This window comes from Protopterus annectens, chromosome 8.part1 (assembly GCF_019279795.1).
Source record: "Protopterus annectens isolate FY-2018-M chromosome 8.part1, PAN1.0, whole genome shotgun sequence".
Taxonomy (NCBI): Eukaryota; Metazoa; Chordata; order Ceratodontiformes; family Protopteridae; genus Protopterus; species Protopterus annectens.
Window position 1 is genome coordinate 536,091,517 of NC_056742.1, and position 15,909 is coordinate 536,107,425.

Consider the following 15,909-nt stretch of genomic DNA (forward strand, 5'->3'; position numbering starts at 1 on the left):
AGAGTAATCTTGATGAGTGGATGGAAATAGAAAATTCACCCTGGGGATCACTCCAGTGGCTCTACTCGACAGAGGCACTAGGAACTAAAGTTGGGTGGTATGATCCCAGGGTAATCCTATGGGCTAGGCTTGTAAAGGCTTCAGGGCCATTAGCCTAGTACACACCTATGAACCTATAAATATGGGTATTGCTGAACCAAACTGAGTTGGTACATAATATTCAACTACAGGCTTTGCTTTATCTTCATTAATTTTATATTTCAAAGACATATGATACTGCCTCAAAATGTTCCACAAGACTGAGATATCCTTTTCTGGATTTATCAGGAACAAAATAATATCATCCGCAAATAAAGCCAACTTTTCTTGATTACCATACCAATTATACCCTTGGATTTCTGAGTCTCCTTGTTTTTTGCTTTACATTTAGTCACTAAAAAAAAAAAAAGTGGAAGGAATACACCCTTGCCTGGTTATTCTGTTCAAACCCAGCTTACTGGAGAGGAACCCTCACACTTAATTCTTACCTGCAATCCTTAGTATAAGCTCCTAATTAACCTTCTTATCGTATCAGGGAATTCAAATGCTTCCATTGCCCTACACATACAATCCCAGCTTACTCTGTTGATTGTTTTTCTACATCAAGACCCACCAACAACACAGGCATTCTCTTACACTCTGCCTCCATATGGAACATCACTGTTCAGCTACTGCTGTGATATGTCTGCCTCCCCTCCATAAAACCACACTGATCCAAATCTAGCGATTTTGGCAACACTGTTGCCATTCTTGTAGCTAGCATACACAAACACTTTAGAATCATGGTTCAGAATTAAAACTGGTCTATACAAAGCTGGGTCTGATGGGTTTTTACCCTCTTTAGGTAATACATCCACCACAGCTAAGTCATTGTGCTAAGTTTCTGTGCTACAGTTATCAAAAAAATAGTTGCATAACAGCAAACTTTCTAAACTCAAAAATAATATCCAAGTACTTTGGCACTCTGCATTTGCTCAGCCTCTTCTTCCATGAAATGTCTCTTATTCTGCAACACTTTAGCCTTTGTCAACCCTTCTAAATAATTCCTATTACTTCTTAAACATATTTCTTTTTCTTTTATTTCTATCCTATTTTGAAACTCCATTTTCATTTTACCCCACTTACTAGCTATCCCTTTTGAAAACATTTCTAACGTCCATAATAACTATTGAATAATTTCCACTACCCTTTTCTTAAATTCCTGTCTTTTTAACAGCCAGGTGGAAAAGTGCCTGTGTCTCATTTTTACTTTATTACCCTGCATTTGTATCTTGTTTTTATTGGTACATGACCTGACATACTTATTGGATGTGTGTCAAAGCTTTTAATTAAATGCACATGTTCCTGCGAAATATAATTTCTTTCTAGTCTAGCCCAAACTTTAGGAATAATATGTATATTCTATCAGAGTTCTTACTACTGAATTAACGTCTTCCATACCAAATATTTTCATAAATGTTTTCAGAAATCTACCCTCTTATTTTCCCTTCTAAGTTTCCCTGATCATCATCATCTTCTTTTGGCTGTTCCCGTTAGGGGTCGCCCCAGTGGATCATCTGTTTCCATTTCTTCCTGTCCTCTGCATCATGCTCTTTCACACCAACCGCCTGCATGTCCTCTCTCACCACATCCATAAACCTCATCTTAGGCCTTCCTCTTTTGCTCTTACCTGGCAGCTCCATCCTTAGCATCCTTTTCCCAATATACCCAGCATCCCTCCTCAGCACATGTGCAAACCAACGCAATCTCGCCTCTCTTGCTTTCTCTCCAAACTGTCCAACCTGAGCTGATCCTCTAATATACTGATTCCTAATCCTGTCCATCCTAGTCACACCCAGTGCAAATCTTAACATCTTTAACTCTGCCACATCCAGCTCTGACTCCTGCCTTTTCGACAATGCTACCATCTCCAACCCATATAACATAGTTGGTCTCACTACCCTCTTGTAGACCTTCCCTTTCACTCTTATTGGTACCCGTCTGTCACACATCACTCCTGACACTCTTCTCCACCCATTCCACCCTGTCTGTACTCTCTTCTTCACCTCTATTCCACACTCACCATTACTCTGAACTGTTGATCCCAAGTACTTAAACTCATCCACCTTTACCAATTCTATTCCCTGCATCCTCACCATTCCTCTACCCTCCCTCTCATTTACACACATATATTCTGTTTTAGCCCTGCTGACCTTCATTCCTCTCCTCTCTAAAGCACATCTCCACCTCTCCAGGGTCTCCTCAACCTGGTCCCTACTCTCACTACATATCACAATGTCATCTGCAAACATCATAATCCACGGGGCCTCCTGTCTAATCTCATCTGTCAACCTGTTCATCACCGCTGCATATAAGAAAGGGCTCAGAGCTGATCCTTGATGTAATCCCACCTCCACCTTAAACATATCTGTCACTCCCACCGCAGTCGTCACCAATGTCACACTACCCTTGTACATATCCTGTACCACTCTTACATACTTCTCTGCCACTCCCGACTTCCTCATACAATACCACAACTTCTCTCTAGGCACCCTGTCTTATGCTTTCTCTAAGTCCACAAAGACACAATGCAACTCCTTCTGACATTCTCTGTATTTCTCCAACAACACTCAGAGCAAATATTGCATCTGTAGTGCTCTTTCCTGGCATGAAACCATACTGCTGATCACTAATCATCACCTCCCTTCTTAACCTAGCTTCCACTACTCTTTCCCATAACTTCAAGCTGTGACTGATCAATTTTATCCCTCTGTAGTTACTGCAGCTCTGCACATCACCCTTATTCTTAAAGATAGGTACCAAAACACTTTTTCTCCACTCCTCAGGCATCCTCTGACTTTCCAAAACTTCATTAAACAATCTGGTTAAAAATTCCACTGCCATTTCTCCTAAGCACCTCCATGCTTCCACTGGTATGTCATCCGGGCCAACAGCCTTTCCATTCTTCATCCTCTTCATAGCTGTCCTTACTTCCTCCTTGCTAATCTGCTTCATTTCCTGATTCACTATCCCCACATCATCCAACCTTCTCTCTCTCTCATTTTCTTCATTCATCAGCCCTTCAAAGTACTCTTTCCATCTACTCAACACACTCTCCTCACTTGTGAGTACGTTTCCCTCACCGTCCTTTATCACCCTTACCTGCTGCACATCTTTCCCAGCTCTGTCCCTCTGTCTAGCCAATCGGTACAGGTCCTTTTCTCCCTCTTTAGTGTCCAATTTCTCATACAACTCTCTATATGCCTTATCCTTAGTCTTCGCCACCTCTCTCTTTGCCATGCGCCTCATCTCCTTATACTCATGTCTACTTTCTTCATCTCTTTGAAAATCCCACTTCTTGTTCGCCAGCCTCTTTCTCTGTATACTCTCCTGTACTTCCTCATTCCAGATGACTCCTTGTCCTCCTTCCTCTGTCCAGATGTCACACCAAGCACCTTCCTAGCAGTCTCCCTTACTAGCTCTGCTGTAGTTACCCAGCTATTCGGTAACTCTTCATTGCCTCCCAGTGCCTGTCTTAACTCTTCCCTGAACTCCACCTAACAATCACCCTTTTTTAACTTCCACCATTTAATCATAGGTTCCCCTGACACAGCCTCACTATTGCAAATCAAGTTCCATTCCTAGCCTATATGCAATATTTCCTGCTGAGAAGAGATTATTTCTCCCACATTTTTCTTAAACTCCATAATAGCAGTTTTTGGCCAAATATAAACACATGCCAGAGAAATCCTCATCCTTTGTCAATAGCCTCCTACCACAAATCTACCATTATTGTCATTATTTTAACTTTTATCACCTCAGGAGGCCCCTAGTAATCAATCATTTTTACTACACCCCTTTTCCTTTGTCCCCGATTTTCTGTTAAGTATCCATCATGAAATCCTCTCTGTTAAATTCCCATCTTCATTTCTTTCCAGATGCATCTCTTGAAACATTGCTATTTGATTTCTGCATTCCTTATTTAAGTCAGCACTGTTCCTTTTTTGTCTACACGTTTAAGGCCATTAACCTAAGACAATATGGATGGAGTAGCTATTATAATAAAAAGTTACTGTTCCCAAGAACACAGTAATGCTTATAAGGCAACTGTCACTATGGTTGTTTCTTCTCATCTCCATTTGAGCCTATATCACATTTTTCAAGAATTTTTGCTTTAATGAAAACCCTCAAAACAAAAAAATAAATTTTCAGAATATCCCCAACCTTTATTAACTTAGAACAAACACATAAAGCTACTTACAATTTAAGAAATTAAGTTTAACCCACCAGATAGGAACAAATGCTCCAAATTAATAGCTGTACCCACAGGCATAACCTAAATTAAGGTTACCCATGGTAAAGCAAATGTTGCAGCCTGTTTTCCCCACTTACACCGATTGAAGTCTATTATTTTATCATCTTTGCTCTTCTCCGGGATGTGAAAAGCAGCATGTAAGCTTTCAGAAAACATTAACTATTAGCCCAAGAAAAAGTGCCCTGGCCATCTTTAAATAAAACTAAACTGTGCAATGTTCTATTACTATTATATTGTTAAATGCATTAAAGTATTAAGGCTGCTGGGGAGGATACTATCTCTTATTCGCCTCCCATAATTACCAACATTTTTCCACCAAGCTGCTCGACATTGCACCTTTAAAGTTTGTATTTCCCTCAGCAAAGAAAGCGCAGAATTCTCAAGATTAACTGCTTGCACCTACAGGCAGCTCAACTCTACATAAAAGTATAAATAAAAAAATAAATAAATTGGTTAGAGCTACACCATCAACTAACTATAGCTTTGTACCATTATAACATTATCCAGCATCTATCTGCTTATTCAGCACTAAATACCATTCTACACAACTATGACCCCAGTCAGTCATTACAATACAGTGACCAAAAACCCATGTCTATATACAAACCTGTCAAGTCGATGGGCATTGTACTAATACCATGTTCCTAAGGTTTGGAACTCCTTACATGTATCCATCAGGTCAACAACCCCCCCCCCAAATCCATCAAATCATTCTGAAAGACTTCCTAGCAAAAATCTGGCTCTGTTCTTGCTCAATACCAGGATAAACTACATCCATAAATGTGAACAAGTATCTAGTCATACCTTACACCTCCTTACTCCCCCTTCTTCACTCACTTCTTACTTCTAGCAACTTTTCTCCCATGGCTTTCTCTCTAAATATACCATAAGCTTGTTTTTCCTCTCACTACATGTTGCAATTCCTGTCTGTATTATATTAACTTTCCTTTAATTTCTATAAAATAGCTAAAACTCTTCAAAATAATAAACCAGTTTCATATAACTTGTATATATTTTTAACAAATGTTTTCACATTATATCTAATTTGGCATAATCAATTAAACTGTAAATGATTTTCTCCCTACACCTCCACTGAAAACAGACTCCTACCCAAAGTGGTAATCAAATATCAATAAATAAATAAAACTGCTAACAACTTTGCAGATGCATGAAGGAACTTTTGTAAATGTTAACAGGATGTACAAAATACTTCTGGCCATTTTGCCTTCAGCTACAGACTTCCTGTCTCTTAGGAAACATTTGCTAATGAAAAAAACAAGTTGATAACTTTGCACATGGAAGAAATTAAAAGGGAGTTTGAAATTTCCTTTAGAAGTACTAGCAGTTAAATAACTCATTTACTTTGCCAATTGTGTCAGAAAAAAAGAATTCCTACACCAAAGAGTCAGACAAAAAGAAGTTATGTCTTACCATAACGTTCCATCTGTATTACTGATCCTCGTTCAGTCATTACGCATGGGTATCGGTTCCGACCACGGACCCGAGCCGGCCATCTTCCAATCTCGCATCAGCTACAAACACTAGTGCTAAACTCTTACCCAGAATTCCCATCTCCCTGTTAGCTCAGATTGAGTTTGCAAGTCAAAAGAAGGTAGAGGTTACCTCTGGTCAAATGACCTAAGAGAACCGGATGGTGAGATCCACTAGAAGCCACAGGAGGGGGAAGGAGGGAGGGTCGTAATGACTGAAAGTACAGTTGTGTACACTTACCATAAATGTAGATGTTCGAGTGTATTTACTGCTGTAGTCATTACATTTGGGTAATCTGCTGGCAGGTTGCCCTCAGTCGGCCTGAATAACAAATTCTTGGGTCCTGTGTCAGTTGCTGTATCCTCTTCCATGACGTCAGGTCGTCAGGGGTATAAAACATGCAGCCGACACCATTTTAATCAGTTTTTCTTGCCCCAGATGACAGGTGCCCCCCAAATGGGGAGCAAATATATATATATATATATATATATATATATATATATATATATATAAAACTATAAATATATAAATGCACTTTAGAACACATAAAATTTACCTTCAACTAAAAGCAAATACACCACAAAGGCTTTTGAGCATAGTGAAGGTAAGAAGTGGTATAGAAAGGGGGCTTGCGGGTGGGTAACCGGGACTGCAACAGTGAATACACTCGAACATCTACATTTATGGTAAGTGTACACAACTGTACTATGTTCTTCGTGTTTCACTACTGCAGTCAATACATTTGGGTAGAATCCCAACGCTATGGATGGGAGGATGGAATTAAACAGCATTAGGAGCAGCTATAAGGCCCTGCAGGACTGCAGTGGCAAAGCCTGCCCTGGATTTAGAAAAGAGAGGTAAATGGTAATGCTTTGTGAACGTATGAACTGATCTCCAAGTAGCAACTTCTAGAATGTCTCTGGTAGGAACCCCTCTGAGAAAAGCTGCTGAAGTAGAGGCAGCCCTGGTGGAATTGGATCCGATCCCCTTGGGCACAGGTTTACTATGGTGCAAGTAGCAGAAACGAATACAATGGCTTATCCATTTAGAAATAGTCTGCTTTGATATAGCCTTCCCCTCTGATCCTGCAGCAAATACCACCAGTAGTTGCTCAGACTTTCTTAGAGATTTTGTCCTGTTTAAGAAGAATCTTAGTTGTCTGTGTACATCCAATGAATGCAGAATCCGCTCCCTGCGGATTTGGGAAAAAGGTTGGCAGATGAATGGTCCAGTTAGAGCCACACAGGATACCACCTTAGGCATAAAAGAAGGATTGGTCCTGAGGGCCACCCTGTCCGGGTAAAAGATAATGAAAGGCTCCACTGCCATGAGAGCCTGTAGCTCTGAAACCCTTCTAGCTGAAGTGACTGCCAAAAGAAAGGCTGTCTTTCAAGAAAGAAATTTTATATCCGCAGTAGCTGCTGGTTCAAAAGAAGGTAGGGTGAGTTTTTCCAGCACAAAGGTGAGGTCCCCCGTGCAGGAGTTGGCACTCTCCTGGGAGGCCTTAAAATTTTGGCTCCTCTGAGGTACTGTTTTAGCAGGGGATGAGAAAAGAGGGGAGGCTCTGTGCTGTAATGAGCCGAGATGGCACAGGCATGGATTTTTACTGAAGAAAAAGATAGGCCCTTGTGAAGCATTTCAGTTAAATATTGCAAAATCTGAGGAATATTGGGCTTTGCTGGATCTATTCCTTGTGCTTGGTTCCAAGCACAGAATCTCTTCCTTTTATCAGCATAAGATTTTCTACTACTAGGCCTTCTGGCCTCCAAAATGACATCCATCACAGGTTTACTGAGAGATGTGGTTGGTAAAATTAGTTGATTAGCCATGCGGCAAGATTCAGAGTTTGGAGCGGAGTGTGCAAAATTTGATAGTTCTCCTGAGACAATAGGTGAGGTGTTTGAGGCAAGTACCACGGAGGAAGGTGTGACATATTCCTTAGAAGCAGGTAATAGTGTTGGAGAGGCCAGTCCGGAGCAATAAGAATTATTTTTGTTTTTTCCTGTCTGACTTTTAGTAAGACCTTGGACAGTAGAGGCAGAGGGAGAAAGGCACAGACAGATAGGTTTTTCCAGCTGAAGGATAGAGCATCCACTTTCCAAGCTTTTTTGTGATGAATTCTTGTGCAGAATTTGTCCAACCGATTGTTTTGGGGAGAGGCAAATAGATCTATGTCTGGGCTCCCCCATTTTCATTTTAACATGCTGAAGATTTGTGGATCCAGTTTTCATTTGTGCGGGTCCATAAGATTTCTGCTTAGGTTGTCTGCCAGAGTATTTTGCTTTCCTGGCAGGAACTGAGCTTGAAGATGTAGCTGGTTCCACAAGGCCATGGTTAGTCTGTTTGTTTATGTACCACATGACTGTGGTGTTGTCTGTCTTTATCAGTAGTTGTCCTGGATGAAGGAAGTCCTTGAAGGCTGTCAGAGTATTCTGTACAGCTAGCATTTCTTTCTGGTTGATATGTAGATGCATTTGGTTTGGGTTCCATTTGCCCTGAATGCATCTTCCTGCCAGATGGGACCCCCCAAGCATAGTCTGATGCGTCTGTAGTTAGGGTTTGGATGGCAGGGGGTAGAATAAATGACAGTCCCTTGTTTTGGTGATATGCCTCTACCCACCAAAGAAACTCTTGTTGCAGGCAGGGAATAAGAGGAATCATTGTTTCCAGGCTGTGACAATGTAGACTCCATAAGCTTCTTAGGTACCACTGACGTTTCCTCATATGCAGTCTCGCATATGGAATTAGTAGAATGCAGGATGCCATGAACCCCAAAGCCTGCAAAATTTGTCTTGCAGATAGCTGGGTTTTTGTTGCCACTTGTTTGAAGTATGTTGTCAATTGAATTTGTTTGTCTGGCATGAGGTAAGCCACCTGGGCAGATGTATTCAAGCTTCCACCCAGGAATGTAATTATTTGAGAGGGTACCATTTGTGATTTCTTTTTGCTTATGGTGTACCCTAGGCATGCTAGAAGCCTTTTTACAAACACCAGATGTTGAAGAAGAGTGTCCTTGTCCTCTGCCCGAATGAGACAGTCATCCAGATATGGATAAATTTGAATGTTTCTTTGTCTGCAAAATGCAATTACTGGTGCCAGGCACTTTGTAAAGACTCTGGGCGCAGCAGATAAGCCAAAGGGCAGTGCAGAGAATTGGTAATGCAAAAAGCCTGCTTTGAAGCGGAGGCATCTTCTGCAAGATTCCCTTAATGGGATATATGCAGGTATGCCTCTTTTAAGTCTAGAGTTACCAACCAGGCATTCTTGCCTAGCATAGGCAGTAGCTGTTGTAAAGTCAGCATTTTGAATTCTGGAATGTCCAGGAACGTATTTAGAATGGATAAGTCCAGAACTGGACGCCATGTTTTGTCTTTTCTGGGTACCAGGAAAAGTCTTGAATAAAATCCTTCTCCTTTTTCCTTTTTTGGTACTGGCTGAATAGCCCCCATATCCATGAGGGACATGACTTGTTTCTGGGCCTCTGCCCACTGGTTTGGTGGCAGATCTGGCCATCCGTTTGGAATTGGCAATGTGTGGAAATGAAATCTGTACCCCTGGGATATTATGTTTAATACCCACTTGTCCTAGGTAATTAAATGCCAATTTTGAGCATGAAGTGCTAGTTTTCCCCCCAAAGGGGCTGCCAAAACATAAGTGCTTGGATATGGCAGAGGAAAGTCATTGAGACCGTTTACTGTAGGGTTGTGCTTTGTTACCTCCTGATTTGGAGGTGGAGGCACCCCATTGCTTTGACATGTAAGATCCTTGTGATTGAAACCTGGAGCCTTTAGGGCGTCTGCTTTGCCCAGAGCGGCTCTGCTGGACACAGGAAAAGACCAAATCTTTGTAGGCCAGTGTCTACTGAACATGGGTGGCTGCACTTGCAAGAAATCTTTTACAGTTTGCATAGATTTAGCTTTGTCTTCCATCTTTTTTAAAACCTCTTCTGCCTTATTACCAAACAGACTGTCCTGCTGTAAAGGGGCATCCAACAATTTAGCTTTAACATGATCAGGCTGATGTTGCTCCTTGAGCGAAGCATGCCTTCTTATCACAGATCCAGTTACGGCAGCCCTGCAAGAGGCTTCCAAGGAATCAAAACCAAACTGCAAAGTATGCTTTCCAACCTGTACTGCTGAATGCAATAAATCCTGTATCTCTTTATTTTCCACACAATAAGAAATCAACATCATTTTCTGTTTCAGTAAGCCCATAAAATGCTGTTGATATTTAAACATATGAAACTGGAAGTTTAAAACCCTGATTGCCAAGGTTCTTTCCCCATCTATCCAGCGCCCTGGAGTCTCTATCAGAAGGGGCAGGATTTTTGGCTGTAGAAGCCTTAACACCCTTGGGACCCTGAGAAATAGTTTCAGGGTCAGCAGCAGGATTTTTGAAAAGAAATTTGTGGGAGTCAGGAACCCTGTAATATCTGTCTGGCTTACTAGGAGCCGGAGGCAGGGAATCAGGAGCCATAACTGATTCCAAGAAAACATCAACAATGTCAAATACAGGAGGTATTGCCAAAGGCCTATGCTGAAGATGGAGAAGAAAATCCCTAAGCCTCTTTTTGGATTCTGAGAAGTCCTGACTCTCCCAATGAAAATGTTCCCTTAAAGTATGCAAAGTCTCTCCAAAAGAGTAATCCTCAGGAGGAGAAGCAGAAGGGATGGATTCCTCTGCATCAGAGTCCTCATAAGGTGGAATAGAAAATTCCTGATCAGAAGAGGAATCAGAAGAAATGGACACCTGATCTGAAGATTCATAATCAGTGCCTTGCCTAGGCCTCTTAGCAGGGGGGGGGGGGGGGGGGCGCCTGATCAAAGTAATTAAACCGTCAGCCATTTTGATCATTTGTTTTTTAGACACAGGGGCCTAAGCACGTGGCTCATGCGTCGTTTTTTTTTTTTTAGACATAGAAGTAGATTTTGGCCTTGTTTTTGATGATGGCATCGGTTTAATATACAAATATTGAGGCCTGAAAATACCCTCAGAAGCAGGTGCCTACTCAGCGGCTCTGGACCCATCCAAGGAAAAGACATCCGCGGGTTCAATACTTGCAGAATCTCGCAGAATGGGTGTCGGCAGAGGCCTGCGACTAAAAAGTAGTGGGCATCAGGGGCTGCGAAAGCACCTCACTGAGTACCGGCGAACCGGCGACTGGCTTAGGAGAAGCTTCGTCATCGGTTTTGGACCTCGATGGTCTGTCTCTGTCTTTTTCCTTGCTTTTTTTTTTGTGAATTCCGGTAGTCGGATTGCTAACCGACGACATTTCAGAATAGATAAATCTTGAACCAAAATATTTAGAAGCAAAAATATACCGACACGTAATAGCGCGTTGGTTAAATTTAGCACAAAACCGACAGGAAGGCACGTTGTGATCAGGGCCTAGGCAAGGAATACAGTACAAATGAAAATCCTTATGAGGTATTTGCTTCCCACAAGTAATGCAATTATTAACTTTTACTGACATCGGTAAGGAGCAAGAAAAAGTTTCCCCAACAGGGTACTCAGCTTTAGTTTGAAGACTTCGGTTCTGAAACTCGAAAATGAAAATTTCAGGCGTCAGTCGACCGGCACTTGTGAACTGCTTCTGCTTCGGGCACCGCGCGGCAAGAAAGACTGATTAAAATGGCATCGGCTGCATGTTTTATACCCCTGATGACCTGACGTCATGGAAGAGGAGGCAGCAACCGACACAAGACCCAAGACTTTGTTATTCAGGCTGACTGAGGGCAACCTGCCAGCAGATTACCCAAATGTAATGACTGCAACAGTGAAACACGAAGAAAGTACAGTTTTGTACCTACCATAAATGTAGATGTCCGAATTGGATAGCATCTGCAGTCATAACAACTGGGTTGTCCTGTCGTCAGGCAGCCCTACAGTCGGCCAGATTCCAAAGTCCGGGTCTGATGTCGCACTTCACCCGACGTCATCTCTGTTGGACTATAAAGGCATCAGCCATTTTCTTCAGTGTTTCTTGCCCCAGATGCCAGAAGCCCTATAGAAGGCTAAAATTTTGGATAGATGCCAATGTTTCCAAAAGATAGAGGTAAACACAAAAATAAGCATGTATGTACATAAATACAAACAAATACACCATGAAAGAAATCCCCACTAGCTAGCTATTAGAAGGGTAAACACCCTAGGAGTACCACAGAGGGAAGGAGGGACTGCAGATGCTATCCAATCGGACATCTACATTTATGGTAGGTACAAAACTGTACTATGTCCTTCATGGATGCATCTGCAGTCATAACAACTGGGTAGAATACCATAGCCAACTAGGGAGGAGGATAAAAGTAGATTATGGTGTGTTTAGGATCCCTTGCAGAACAGCAGTGGCAAACCCTGCTCGGGATCTGGAATATAGAGGTAAATTATAATGCTTGGCAAATGTATGCACGGAGGTCCAAGTAGCCGCCTCAATAATGTCTTTGGTAGCCAAGAAGGCTGTGGTAGTGGCTGTTGCCCTTGTAGAATGAGGTCTTATGTTCTGTGGAATTGGTTTTCCATGGAAGGAGTAACAGAATCGTATGCAATTTCCTATCCATTTGGAGATTGTCTGCTTGGAAATAGCTTTTCCTTCCCTTCCTGTTGCATAGGCTAAAGTTGGTCAGTCTTTCTGCTATTTTTTGTTCTGTCCAAGTAGTAGCGTAGCTGTCTATGTACATCCAAGGTATGTTTTGTGGGTTGGGAAAGAAGGTAGGTAGGTGGATTGCTTGGTTTAAAGACACTCTGGATACCACCTTAGGCATAAATGTAGGATTAGTCCTCATGGACACTCTATCTTGGTGGAAGATTAGAAAGGGTTGCACTGCCATTAAGGCCTGTAGTTCTGAAACCCTCCTTGCTGAAGTAATTGCCAGTAGGAAAGCAGTTTTCCATGACAGGTGTTGTAGGTCTGCTGTTGCTGCTGGTTCAAAAGGTGATAGTGTCAATTTAAAGTTCAAGTCCCAAGCTGGCAATGGTGGTTTCCTTGGAGGTTTTACATTCTGGATTCCTCTGAGGAACTGCCTGAGCAAAGGGTGTGAAAAAAACAGGTGGATCAAAGCTGTATTCTGCTGAAATAGCTGATGCATGAATCTTGATGGAGGAGTAGGACAGGCCTGAATGAAGTAGTTCGGCCAGATACTCCAGAATGTTACGCATATCTATGTTTGATACATCTTTTCCTCTTTCAGAACTCCAAATGACAAACCTTTTCCATTTCCCAGCATAATTCCTTCTAGTTGAAGGCCTGCGTGCTTCAAGAATAATGTCTTTAACTCTTTGTGAAAGTTCTGTATTAGCAGCTGCTATGTGATGTTCCATGCAGTCAGTTGCAGCGTTTTTAGGTTTGGATGCATGGTGCTGAAGTTGTTCTGAGTTAGCATCAAAGGCATCAGGGGTATTGGCCACATATTGTTCGAGACATGCTCCTCAGCAGTGGGTACCAATGCTGTCTTGGCCAGTTTGGAGCTATCAGGATTATCCTTGGACGTTCCTCCTTGATTTTTAGTAGTACTTTGTGTATCAAGGGAAGAGGTGGGAATGCATATGCTGTTAGGCCTTTCCCGCTGAAGGAGAGCAAGTCCACTTTCCATGCTAGTGGGTGGAATGTCCTTGTGCAGAATTTTTGAGCTGGTGATTGAAAGGTGATGCTAATAGATCTATCTGAGGCATTCCCCATTTCTTGAGATGGTCTTGAAGATATCTGCAGCTGCCATTCGTGGGCATCCGATGTGGTCCTGCTTAACATATCTGCTAGAGTTTTCTTTTCCTGGCACAAATATTGCCTGTAACTGGATGTTGAAGCTGAGTGCCAGGGTCCACAGCTCCAAAGTCATTCTGCATAGTTTGTAAGAATGAGTGCCTCCTGTTTGTTGATGTACCACATGACTGTGGTGTTGTCTGTCCTTATCATCAAGTGGTCCTCCTTGAGAAATGGTCTGAACTTTTGGATTGCCAGTTTTACTGCCAGCATTTCTTTTAGGTTGATGTGCAGGTGAAGTTGGTCCTGTGTCCACAATCCTTGTATGCATTTGTCCAGCATATGCCCCCATCCTAGGTCTGAAGCATCTGTTGTGATGGTCTGGCTTGCTTGACCATGAAAGGGCAGGCCTGGGTTTGACTGGCATGCCTGAGCCCACCATAGGAACTCCTGTTTTAAGCATGGTATTAGTGGGATTTCCGTTTCTAGGCTGTGTCTGTGTTGGGACCATAAATTCTTTAGGTACCACTGTAGTTTTCTCATATGTAGTCTGGCAAATGGAACCAAGATTATGCATGATGCCATGAAACCCAAGGCCTGCAGTACCTTTCTTGCTGTTAACTTGTTCAGTTTTGTTAGTGCCAAGAAGTAAAGAGGAGTTCTTTTGTTTTTCTGTAGTTAGGAATGCCATTTGTCTTACTGTGTCCACCCGCCCCAGGAAAGTCCTTGTCTGGGATGGTATCAGTCTTGACTTTTGTAAATTGACTGTGTATCCCAGTGCTTGAAGCAAGTAAATGACCCTTTGTAAATCTGTCAGCTTGCTTTTGTTGTCTCCTTGTATCAGGCAGTCGTCCAGGTATGGATAAATTTGAATTCCCTGTAGTCTGCAATGGGCGATTACTGATGCCAGGCATTTTGTGAATACTCTGGGCAGTAGATAAGCCAAAGGGCAATGCTGAGAATTGATAGTGCTCTGATCCTGCAAGAAATCTGAGGTATCTTCTGCAGATTGGTCGAATGGGGACGTGCAGGTATGCCTCCTTGAGATCTAGAGTTACCAGCCAACACTCCTTGCCCAGCATGGGAAGAAGTTGCTGTAGGGTCAGCATTTTGAATTTTGGGACAATGATGTAAGTATTCAGGGTGGACAGGTCTAGAATTGGTCTCCAACTTTTTTCCTTTCTTGGAACTAGGAATAGTCTGGAGTAGAACCCCTTTCCTTGCTCTGCTGTTGGCACTTTCTCCACAGCTCTCATGTTTGCTAACTCCATTATCTGTTGTAGAGCCTCTGTCTTTTGATTTGGTGGTAGATTTGGCATTCCTCTGTTGTCTGGTAAAGTGTGGAAGTGGAACCGGTAACCTTGATCTATGGTTCGTAAAATCCACTTGTCCTTTGTTATGTGGTGCCAGTTTTTGAAAATAAGGTTAGCTTTCGCCTAGAGGAGCTGCTATTTGTTCCCTGGTAGGCGGGTTTAGGATTAAGTCACTGTGGCTGTGTTGATGTAGTGGCAGGTGTTGAGTCTGTGCCTCTGTTGTTACCTTGCCACTGTCGCCTCTGTAGGCACCTCCTCTGGATTGGTTTCTGCCTCTGCAACGCCTATTCCTGCCCTTTGAGGTCTTGTGGAGTCAGGAAAGGACCAATTTTGGCAGGCCAGTTCCTGCTAAACCTTGGGGTTGAACCTGCAAGAAATCTTTAACTGTCTGGACTGATTTTGCCTTTTCTTCCATTTTCTTCATAACCTGCTGGGCAGGTGTACCAAACAAGCTTGTTTTATCCATAGGAGCATCTAGCAATGTAGATTTAACATGATCCGTAAAGCTTGCTCCTTTAGCCATGCATGCCTTCTAATTACAGTGCCAGTCATGGCTGATCTAAATGAAGCCTCCAGTGCATCATAGCCACATTTTAAAGAGTGGTTACTAACTTGCTGTATGTAATTAACCATAACTAATACATATTTGTAATCAAGAGATTCATCAGTGGATAGCTTTTAGTTAACTGATCAAGCATAAACTCTTGGTATTGTATCATGTGAAACTGACAGTTTAAAGCTCTAGCTGAGAGAGTGGCTGAAGTGTAAACCTTTTACCCCATCTGTCTAATGACCTTGCTTCCCTTCAGAAGGAACAGGGTTTTAGCTATGGACTGCCTTGGGACCCTGGGAAATAGTTTCGGGTCTGCAAGAGGGGCCTTGTAAAGGTGGTGATGAGTATCTGGCACCCTGTAAAATCTGTCTGGTTTGGCAGGGGCTGGGGTAAAGAATCTGACATCATTGAAAGCATCATCTACCACAGAGAGAACAGGAGGTATAGCTAAGGGCCTGTGCTGTGGAAGGTGCAAAAGGTCCTAAGTCTTTTCTGGAGTCTGAAAAATCCTGTTGCTGCCATT

At 42.4% G+C, this 15,909-nt stretch overlaps 1 protein-coding gene across 1 annotated transcript in view; it reads right to left on the reverse strand.

The window, feature by feature from the left end:
- EDC4 (enhancer of mRNA decapping 4) overlaps positions 1-15,909 on the reverse strand; it is a 2,017,057-nt gene that overhangs the window by 1,193,177 nt on the left and 807,971 nt on the right. The window lies entirely within an intron of this gene.